This window comes from Dasypus novemcinctus, chromosome 21 (genome assembly GCF_030445035.2).
Source record: "Dasypus novemcinctus isolate mDasNov1 chromosome 21, mDasNov1.1.hap2, whole genome shotgun sequence".
NCBI lineage: Eukaryota > Metazoa > Chordata > Mammalia > Cingulata > Dasypodidae > Dasypus > Dasypus novemcinctus.
Genome location: NC_080693.1, coordinates 48,667,596 through 48,680,009, shown reverse-complemented (window position 1 = coordinate 48,680,009; position 12,414 = coordinate 48,667,596).

The window sequence follows — 12,414 nt, the reverse complement described above, 5'->3', positions numbered from 1 at the left end:
CAAAAAATTATAATCCACACCAAGAAACAGGAAGACATGGCCCAGTTAAAGAAACAAGATAAGCCTCCCGATGACATAAATGAGTTGAGACAACTAATCATAGATGTTCAAACAAATCTCCTTAATAAATTCAATGAGATGGCTAAGGAGATTAAGGATATTAAGACGACATTGGATGAGCACAAAGAAAAATTTGAAAGCATACATTGAAAAATAGTAGATCATATGGGAATTAAAGGCATAATAAATGAAATTAAAAATACACTGGAATCATACAATAGCAGATTTAAGGAAGCAGAAGAAAGGATTGGTGAGTTTGAAGAAATGGCCTCCAAAAGTGAACATACAAAAGAACAGATGAGGTAAAGAATGGACAAAATTGAACAAGGTCTCAGGGAACTAAGCAACAGCAAGAGAAGTGCAATTATAAATGTCATGGGTGTCCCAGAAGTAGAAGAGAAGGAAAAAGAAGCAGACGGAATATATGAAGAAATAATGATAGAAAATTTCCCAACCCTATTGAAGGACATGTATAGCCATGTCCATGAAACACAACATACTCCCATCTGAATAAATCCAAATAGACCAACTCTGAGACACATACTAATCAGAATGTCAAATGCAAAAAAAAAAAAAAAAAGAATTCTGAGAGCAGCAAGAGAAAAGCAATGCATAACATATAAGGGATACCCAATAAGATTAAGTGCCAATTTCTCATCAGAAACCATGGAGGCAAGAAGACAGTGGTATGATATATTTAAGATACTACAAGGGAAAAACTCCCAGCCAAGAAACATATCCGGGAAGGCTGTCTTTCAAAAATGAGGGTGAGTTTAAAATATTCACAGATAAATAGAAACTGAGTTTGTAACCAAGAGATCAGTCTTGAAGGAAATATTAAAAGGTGTGGTATAGTCTGAAAAGAAAAGAAAGGAAAGAAAGGGATGGAAGAGAGTCTAGAAATGAAGATGATATCAGTAAAAGTAAATGAAAGTCTCAAAAGACTGGTGAAAATAAAATATGGCAGATAAAACCCAAAGGTCAAAATGGGTGAAATAAGAACTGCCTTTACAGTACTAACATTGAACGTTAATGGATTAAATTCCCCAATAAAAAGATGCAGACTGGCAGAATGGATATGAAAATATGAGCCACATATATTCTGTCTGCAAAAAACTCACCTTGGACCCAAGGATACCAATAGATTGAAAGTGAAAGGCTGGAAAAAGATATTCCACACATGCAGTAACAAAAAAACAAAAACAAAAAAAAAAAAACAAAAAAGCCAGAGTGGCCATATTTATATTAGATGAAATAGACTTTAAAAGATACTAGTAATACACAATCTGAGGAGGAAGTCAGGAAAAAAATTTCTATTTACAATAGTGACTAAAAGAATCAAATATTTAGGAATAAACTTAACCAATGATGTAAAGCACTTGTATTCAGAAAACTATAACTCATTGTTAAAAGAATTTTTTTAAAAAGACAAATCTTAATTGGAAGAACATTCTATGCTCACAGACTGGAAGACTAAATATTAAGATGTCAATTCTACCCAAATTGATACACAGATTCAAAGTAATTCCAATAAAAATTCCACCAGCATTTTTTAAATAAATGGAAAACATGATTATCAAATTTATTTGGAAGGATAAGAGATCCCCAATATCCAGAAACATCTTAAAAAGGAAAAGCAAATTTGGAGGACTCTCCCTTCAAGACTTTAAATCTTATTACCTAACTATAGTAGTAAAAACAGCATGGTACAGGTATAAAGACAGACACATAGATCAATAGAACCAAACTGACAGTTCAGTAACAGACCCTCACATCTATGGTCAAGTGATTTTTGACCAGCCTGTCAAACCACCCAGCTCAAGTAGAAGAGTCCACACAATAAATGGTGCTGAAAGAACTAGATATCCATAGCCAAAAGAAGGAGAGAGGACCCCTGATTCACACCTTATACAAAAATTAAATCAAAATGGATCGAAAATCTAAATATAAAAGCAAGAACCATAAAGCTTTTAGAAGAAAATTTAGGAAAATATCTTCAAGACCTGGTGGTAGGTGGTGGATACTTAAAGGAGATAAGAGGAGAACTGAGATGGACTACTGATGTTTGTAGAAGTTTTAACTAACTTTATTGTAAAAATGTGGAAATGTATAGATTTGATGGTAACATAGTGAGTAACAGCTGGTTTATACATCGGAATGTCGCTGAAAAGGGTAATCTAGGGATATAAATGCCAATTGAAAGAAAGCTAAAGTTGATGGTAACACATTATAGTGAGGAACAGCTGCTTTATAAATGGGAATGTGACTGAAAAAGGTAGTCTAAGGATGTATATGCCAAATAGAAAGAAAGCTAGTCTAGGGACTGACTAGCACAGTAAACCCAGAGGTGGATGAGAATTGTGGTTGATGGTACAGATGCAACAGTGTCCTTTGTGAGCTAGAGCAGATGTACATCACTATTGCAGGGTGGTGGGAATGTGGAGAAGCATGGGAAAAATACAACTGGAGTGACCTATGGGCTGTGGTAAACAGTAATAATGTAATATGCATGCATCTATGCCAAATGTACTGTGTTGATAATGGAGTAGTATTGTGGGAAAAGTATGCCAAATGTATACTACAAACCTGATAGTAGTGTGATGATATTATCTTACGATCTGTAACAAATGTTCCACCAGTGTGATGTGTTGATAGAGGGGTGTTGTACGGGAATTCTGTACATGTTCATGATTGTTTTATAAGTTTCCAATTTCTGTAATAAAAATATATTTTAAAAATAATAATAGGGTGGGTTGGGGGAAAAATACACCAAATGTAGGATGGGCACTGTGGTTGGTGGTAAGATTTTAATGATGTTCTTTCATCATTTGTAACTGATGTTTCACAGCAACATAGGGTGCTGGTGGTGGGTTGATGTGTGGGATGCATGATGTTATGGATGTTTGCTTTATAAGTTCACAACTTTTACTACACACTTACTGCTTATGTATGTTTATATATAAATGATTTAAAAAATAATAATAGGGTGGGTTGGGGGAAAAACACACCCAATGTAAGACAGTTTGGTTGGTAATTATATTTTGAGGATGCTCTTTAATCATTTGTAAAAAAAATGTTTCACAACAATGCAAGGTATTGTTGGTAGGGTGAGGTATGAGAGCCCTTTATGATGTTACATATGTTTGTTTTGTAAGTTCAAACTATTACTATATACTTATTGCTTACGTATGTTTATGTATGAGTGATTACTTCCATAAATTTTAAAAAACAACAAAAAAACTGTATTACTGAAGGTATGGCTCATACCTGTTTGTTTCCAAGCCACTAGGAAATAAGTACAGAGATTGAGAGAAAGAGAAATAATTTAGAAATTTTTAAAGATATTTTGAAAGATTGTTGATCTAATCATTAAAATTTTCTTGTCAGGACCATAAAACTCCTAGAAGGGAATTTAGGAAAACATCTTCAAGACTTGGGGGAGGAAGTGGGTTCTTAGATCTCACACCTGAAGCACGAACAATGAAAGAAAAAAATAGATAGGTGGGACCTCCTCAAAATAATACACTTTTGTACCTCAAAGAACTTTGTCAAGATGGTGAAAAAGCAGTATACACATTGAGAGAAACTATTTGGAAATCACTTATGATATGGGTTAAATATCCATGACAAATAAAGAGAATCTACAACTCAATAATAAAAAGTCAAATGACCTGATTAAAAAATGGGTCAAAGACTTGAACAGTTTTCCACAGAGGAGTTACAAATGGCAAAAAAACAAACAAATATATGAAAAGATGCTCAACATTGCCAGCTATTAGGGAAATGCAAATCAAAGCTACAATGAGATATCATTTCATACCTATTAAAAAGACAGAAAACTACAAATGTTGGAGAAGGTGTAGAGAAAAAGGAATGCTTATTCACTGTTGGTGGGAATGTAGACTGGTACAAGCACTGTGGAAAACTGGCGGTTCCTAAGGAAGTTAAATATAGATCTGCCATGTGACCTAACAATACCACTATGGGGTATATAAACAGAAGAACTGAAAGCAGTGACACAGACATATTGCACACCAATATTCATAGTGGCATTATTCACAATTGCCCAAAGTTGGAAACAACCCAGGTGTCCATCAACTGATGAATGGATAAACAAATTGAGCATATATAATACATACGATGGAATATTATTCCGTTGCAGGAAGAAATGAAGTCATAAAGCATATCACAACATGGATGAGCCTGGAGGAATTATGTTGAGGGAAGCACACTATATACAAAAGCGTGCTTCACACTTTTGTATATTGTATGACTTTTCTATTATGAACTGAATATAGTGACCAAACTCATGGAGTTAATAGCTAGAATACAGGTCACCAGAAGATAGAGTGAGGATAAAGAATGGAAAGCTAACACTGATTTTGTATATAATTGGTAAAAAGGTTGTTTGGAAATCAGTGTTTATAATTAGCAGCACTAATATTTGGGTACAATAGTGGTTGAAAGGGAAAGCCTAAGGTCACGTATATCACTAGAAGAAAAGCTAAAAAATGAAAACATGAGACAGTATAGCACACCGAACACTCGTGGCAAATAAGTATGGCTAATAGTGCATATATAAGAATGTTTATCCCTGAATCAGAACAAATGTATGTTAATGTTACAAGATGTTAATAATAGAGTGATATTTGGGTAAAAATATAGCCAAAGAGAACTATGGACCATAGGGTATATTAATATATTACTATCCTTCCATTAATGGTTAAAAAAAAGAAGTATGCTGAGTGAGATAAACTAGACAAGAAATACTGCATAGTGTTTGACCTCAACTATACAAAATGTAAACACAAATAAATTTATAGAGATGGAAATAGATTAGCAATTATGTAGTCAGGAGAAGATAGAGGGATTGAGAGATGATTACTAAGGGGTAGGGGCTTTTCTTTTTTGGAGTAATGAAAATACTCTAATATTGATTACAGTGAAGAATATTCAACTCTGTGACTATACCAAATGCCATTGATTGCACACTTCAGATGGATTATAGGGTTTATGAATATGTTTCAATAAAAAAAAAGAAAAAACTGGCTTGTATTTTGTATGTCTTTTTCATTTCATTTTTCTCTATTTTTATTGTATTTTACAAAAATATTGATACATTATAAATTGGAAATTTAAAAAAGAAAATTTTAAAAATGTTAGTGAGGATATGGCAAATTTCATGTTACATATATCTTATGGCAATGGGAAAAAAAGAAAATGGACTGAAAAAATAAAAAGAAATAATATTTTGGGTTTTAAGATTTAATATCATTTAAAAAAGGATTTAATAGTGATTTAAGATGGTTCAGAAGGGACAGAGTTAAATATTATAAAATTGAAAATTTTTTTGAAAGGTTGCTATTGAAAAAGAATATGGACTTCTATTTAGAAGACATTGGTCAGTGTTCAGTCTCAGTTTCATCATTCACAATAGATAATGATGGTTTCTATCTCGCAAGAATGCCGTGAAGAACCAAAGGGACAATGTATGCATAAAAATATTGTGTAGACAGGAAAAACATATAAAATGTGAGTTGTTAAAGTATGATAATTCAACTCTCTTGGATGTACTGGAACTGTTATCCTTAGAAGAGTTCTACTCTGTTTTGGTAATTCTGAGATTCACTTATTTTGCAGAAGTGTATTTTTTTCTAAACACTTTGGTGTGGCACACATGGATATAAAACATTGCATTAGTATTATCTGCACACTTAAATGGGAATATTCTCACTGTGATGAATGTGATGGTGAGACATTAGCTCAAAATATTTATAGCATATATATGGCTGATTAATATTTTGATCTTGCAAAACCTGTTCAAAACTAAAGCAGAACTTACATTATTGAGCTATGGCTATAAAGATCCTAGAATCAAATTTCCTCGTATTTCCATATTTGTATATGAATATGCACAATATATGGCATTTTGCTGACTGAGCTGCAGATGAAAAAAAAGAACCCAAAATACAAAAAAACCCACCTGGTCCTTCACCACCGAGAGTTTGAGAAGTACTGCTTTAAATAACACACTCACTTCCTTCTTTGGGAAAGGTTGGGGTCCAGCTTCAGTGAGCTTCTGTTCCTTATAAACAAATGAGCACCGACAAAAATGTTCCCGGAGCCTTGCTTTAACTTGAGAAGTGCAGTGACCTTCAGTGTGACTTTGGACCAATGGAACACCCAGGTAAGATAAGAATAATAACCTATTATTTCAAGATAAATAAGACATGCTATTAACGAACATATAAACCTGAGAACCACAGGATCTGGAGTTAAATGGCATAATAACTTATATTTGTCTCCTGACAGCCTCCCAGAGGAGATAAGAGGCAGAGACGAGGTGAGCCAGGAGATTGTCTCCCAGCAACTCCTCACAGGCCTGTCCCCTCCTGTTCCCAGAAGATCACAAGGCGTTCTGCCAAGGCTCAAATAGGTGTTTACACTTGAAGGTCACCACAGCACTGTTCCCCTAACAAGGAGCTGCCTCTGAGGGAAAGAAGCTTGGTTTTGGATACACAGAACATAAAGTTACATTGGAGCATTCAGGAGCAGAGAACTAGCACCTGGCCTGGCAATTCCACTTCTAGGTATATAACCAAAAGAACTGAAAACAGCAACTTGAAAAGTTAGTTGGGGAAACGGACTTGGCCCAGTGGTTAGGGCGTCCGTCTACCACATGGGAGGTCCGCGGTTCAAACCCGGGCCTCCGTGACCTGTGTGGAGCTGGCCCATGCGCAGTGCTGATGCGCGCAAGGAGTGCCCTGCCACGCAGGGGTGTCCCCGCTTAGGGGAGCCCCATGTGCAAGGAGTGCACCCGTAAGGAGAGCCGCCCAGCACCAAAGAAAGTGCAGCCTGCCCAGGAATGGTGCCGCCCACACTTCCCCATGCCGCTGACAACAACAGAAGCGGACAAAAAAACAAGACACAGCAAATAGACACAGAGAACAGACAACCAGGGGAGGGGGGAATTAAATAAATAAATAAATCTTTAAAAAAAAAAAAAAGTTAGTTGTACAGCAATGTGAATTATAGCATTAATAGTTGTAGCAGTTTAATATAATTGATGAATTCCAAAAAGAAATATTGGATTATGCTTGTAATCTGATGTGTACCTGGGCATGATTGAGTTACAATTAGGGCGTTGAGTCCCTCCCAGTCCCCACCCCTTGGTGGGTGGAGACTCACAGATAAAAGGCATGGGGGATCGAGGACTTGGCCCAGTGGTTAGGGCGTCCTTCTACCACATGGGAGGTCCACAGTTCAAACCCTGGACCTCCTTGACCTGTGTGGAGCTGGCCCATGGGCAGTGCTGATGCATGCAAGGCAGGGGTGCCCCCGTAGGGGAGCCCCACGCGCAAGGAGTGCGCCCTGTAAGGAGAGCTGCCCAGCGCGAAAGAATGTGCAGCCTGCCCAGGAATGGCACCGCACACACAGAGAGCTGACACAAGATGATGCAACAAAAAGAAACACAGATTCCTGTGCCGCCAACAACAATAGAAGCGGACAAAAAGAAGAACATGCAGCAAATGAACACAGAGGACAGACAACTGGGGCGGGGGAGAGGGGGAAGGAAAGAGAAATAAATTTTTTTAAAAAGGCATGGGTAAGAACAGAGTTGAGGGCTTTTAATGTTGGAGTTTTGATTTTAGACTTTAATGCTGAAGACTTAAACTGGAGCCCTGGCAAGTCAGCACACAGAGGAAAGAGAAGACAGCCCCAGGAAGAAAGGAACCTGGAACCCAGAAAAAAAAAAAGCAAGCGCCAGGAACGTAGGAAGCCTGAACCCTCGCAGACATCGACAGCCATCTTGCTCCAAATAGACTTTGGTAAGGGAAGTAGTGTATGCTTTATGGCCTGGCATCTGTAAGCTCCTACCCCAAATAAATACCCGTTATAAAAACCAAAGAGTTTCTGGTATTTTGCATCAGCACCCCTTTGGCTGACTAATACAAGAGTCAAAAAATGGAAGCAACCCAAGTGTCCAAAAACAGATGAATGGATAAACAAAATGAGATATATTTGTGTGTGTGTGTGTGTATATCACATTTTATATATTTACATATATACAACAGAATATTATTCACCGTTAAAAGGAATGAAGTTCTGAAACATGCTACAACATTGATGAACCTGGACAACATCATGTCTGGCGAAATAAGCCAGAGGTAAAAGAACAAATCTTCCATGATTTCACCTATATGGAATACCTAGCATAAGCAAATAGACACAGAAATCTGTCAATTATGGTAGTTACTATTTCTGTGAAAAACTTAATAAAGGAATTCATAAACTTAAAAAAAGAAAAAAAAGACATAGAAATAAAGTAAAATGGCTCCAAGATCTAGGGCATGAGAGTTGAACAGAGCAGGGTTCCTTCCACCTCCCTCCCTTCCTACGTAGCTGTGGCCTGAGTGTTTCTTCACTTCTCTGAGCCTCTGTGTCTCCATCTGTAAAATGGGGAAAGCAAATGGTTTTGTCACAGGGTGTGGTGAGAATGCCATGAAGGGGCATAGCGTCTGGCACACAGGAAGAGCTCGATGAATGCCATCACTATTACCTCTCTACACTGACCTCTCCTGCCTCGTGAAACATCACCCTTTGGAACTCTTTGAATGGAAAACATTGTTTTCCTTCAATGCAATACATAGTCCTTACCTGACGTAAAAAAAAAAAAAAATCGCTGACCTTTTTCTTCACGGCCCAAGGCCATCGTGGCCCAGCACCGATTACTAGACACCAGTCACTGTAGCAGGGCTGTGGGAATGGCAGCTCTGTCCCCAGCTCAGAACCTGGGCTGCTCTACTTCTGTTCTCGTTTACCTCTTGGTTTTCTCCTTAGAAAAAAGTGAGGCGTATTGGATTTAGGATCATGCTAAAGGGGTGCTGATGCAAAGTACCAGAAATCTGTTGGATTTTATAAAGTGTATTTATTTGGGGTGGAAGCTTCCAGTTACTAGGTCATAAAGCTTAAGTTACTTCCCTCACCAAAGTCTGTTGCCACATGTTGGAGCAAAATGGCTGCGAATGTCCGCCAGGGTTCAGGCTTCTTGGGTTCCTCTCTTCCCAGGGACTCCATTTCTCTCCAGGCTCAGCTCCTCTGCTCTCTCCACAAGGTCAGCTGTAGACTTATCAAGCAAACAGCTTGGCTCTCTTCCCTAGGCCTTTGCCATTTCTGCTTTTGTCTGTTCACTTCCCCATTCCATCTCAAAAACTCTAACCTCCCTTCTCTGCAGTGCGGTTTTTCGGTGAGACCCTGCCCCCTTGGTGGGCTACTGAAATGTCCCAATGAAAGCCTTAATCATTATTTAATCAAATAAACCTCTGAGTCCAATGTAGTCTAATATGCCCAGAGGAAAAGACCAGTTCACAAACATAATCCAATATCTATTTTTGGAATTCATAAATAATGTCAAACTGCTACACTAACTTATACACTATTACATGTGTTTGGCAAGACAACTTCTCAAGCATCATTTGTAAATTAGGATTAACAGAATTGCCTGTGTCTACAGCGAAGGTTCAATGAGTCAGCCATGAAAGTTCTCAGGGAAAAAGGCACTGTAACTGTTGATTTTGTTAAAGTTACTGTCAAAAATAAAAATAGAATAATAACTAGCATTTACTTCTGAGAAAGCTCTGTGCTAACTGCTCTAGTACATTTCATGGGTATTATTTATTTCCTGGTTATTATAGCAATCCCATGAGGTAAGCCTGACTCTCCCCTTCGACCACAGAGAAAACGGGCTCAGAGAGGTGGAGTTATTGCTCAGGATCCCTCACAGCCAGTAAGGGCAGAAAAATGACTTAAATCCAGTCTGTCTGATTAAAAAACAATTCTCTTCACCTTTACGCCCAGCATCTCCCTCATGGCAGCCTTCTCTGCCCAGTAATTTGTCTCTTCTAGTTTGTGGACAGAAAGCCAGTTTCAGATTGAGTTTGAGAGAGCACTATCTTTTTTTTTTTTTTTAAGATTTATTTATTTCTCTCCCCTTCCGCCCCCCACCCCGGTTGTCTGCTCTGTGTCTATTTGCTGCATGTTCTTCTTTGTCCGCTTCTGTTGTCGTCAGCGGCACGGGAATCTGTGTTCCTTTTTGTTGCGTCATCTTGCTGTGTCAGCTCTCCGTGTGTGCGGCACCATTGCTGGGCAGGCTGCAATTTCTTTCGCGCTGGGCGGCTCTCCTTACGGGGTGCACTCCTTACGCATGGGACTCCCCTGTGCAGGGGACACCCCTGCGTGGCACAGCACTCCTTGCGTGCATCAGCACTGCACGTGGGCCAGCTCCATATGGGTCAAGGAGGCCCGGGGTTTGAACTGCGGACCTCCCATGTGGTAGACGGACGCCCTAACCACTGGGCCAAGTCCACCGCCCACTATCTTTATTTTGTAACTTTTTACTTCAAAATCATTTCAAACTTACAGAAGAGTTGCAAAAATATACAAAAACATTACAGAGATCTCCAATATACCACTACATTTTGCCACATTTACTTTATTCTATATCTATTTTCTAAACATTTGAGACCGCATATATCATTCTCCCTTAACACAATATTTCCATATATATTTATTTCCTAAGAATAAGAATATTCACTAATGTAACCACATTAAGTATATTTATAAATTCTAGGAAATTTAACATTGATGTAAACTGTAAAGCATATAGTCTATATTCCAATTTTTCCAATTGTCCTAATGTCCTATCTTGGCATTTCCTCCTTCATAATTAGAAAGGAGCACTAGCTTATTAATTAAATCTAAGAGTTTAGTGCCTAGTCTTAGAGCTCCTTCTTTTTTCTTCATGTCCAAGTTTTTTTGTTTTTAGAAGGTACCGGGGAATTAACTCAGGGCCTTGTATATGGGAAGCAAGCGCTCACCCACTGAGCTACAACCACTTCCTTGTCTAAGTTTTAAATAGAAGTGACTAATCTGATAGCATTCTGTTCATATTAGGTAATAGGCAGCTTTTGTTTTTGTTTTTCTTCATGTCTACATTCCAGGCAGCGGGAAGAAGAGGGAGGAAAAAAGAGGTCAAATTACCTTTAAAAGAGGTTGCCTTGAAGTTGCCCCAGGACACCTTCACTTACATCATATTGGAATAACTTGGTCACACACTGTACAAGGTAGCCTGAGAGCTGTACTCTTTATTCTGGGAAGCCATACTGGGGTGGCTCATGGCCTTAATAATACCCAAAGACCAAAATTTCCACATGGGAGAAGTTGAGAAAAGTGAAGAGACCATTTTGTTTGATCTGTGATTGGCTTCCAGGATTTTTTTATACAATTAGAATTAAAACTTCAATCAACAAATTTATTCATATGAAATTGTTTTTGGAGAGAAGGCAGGAAGAGGTGGTAAAGCCGAACCAATTCAAATCTAATTTGTTCTGTATTTGACTGGTTCCACGGAGCTTTATCTCCAGGCTACAGGAAGAGTGAGGACTCTCTCTTGCCATGGAGACCCCTCTGAGAAGCTGAGTTGGAATGGGATCCTTCAAGCCCTAGGGATTCTTCTGGAAAAGACAGGTGAGATGAGAATAAAGGAGGGACTGTTTCAAGGATGGTTTAATGAGCTGAACTGATGAACTGATGTTACCATGGAAACCCAAAAGCATCATCCGTCACCAATTGGGGTAGTTTGGAAACAGTGTCGGGCCACTTGTGGAGAGCTAATTCACAGCGAAAACAGGCCCTCAAATTCTATACTTGTCTTCTGTCTACAGATGGGTTTTAGGGCATAAACCTTCAGGAAAATTCTTACCCAGCAAGGTAATCAACAGAGAGGGACCTGGAGGAATACTACATCCATGTCTGCCCACCAGGTCAGGCACAGGAATCCCATGGAAATCTGGGATGGAGCCTGGACATCTGGGCTCTGGGACTCTTCAGAAACCAGTAAGCCTGAGGGCAGCCCAGGACTACTGAGACATGGTCAACCTGTAAAATAGACACAGCAGCTGGACATTTGACACACCACTGCTTGCCATGCACCAGCACTGCAGACTCTCCTCTGCAACCCTCTGAGGAAAGGAGGGAGGAACTCCCAGCAGGAGATCGTAGGGACGGTCCATGCCTCCACTGGACACTTTTCAAATTCCAACCAGGAGATCTGCCCTGCCTACATGTTCTTGATGGAGAAAATACAAGAGCACAAGGGGAGGTGAAAAATTCAAGTGTCTGAACTTCTGAGGACAAACTGCTTTTCAGCACAGAAAATCTTGTCATAAAAGACAGGCAAGAGAAATCATCAGTCATGGGGCATTTTCTCACCAATTACCCCATTTCAGCTATGCTTTCTTATTCTGTCACTATCTCTTCCCTTCCCTTCCACTTTTGGAGACTCTTTTCCAGAGG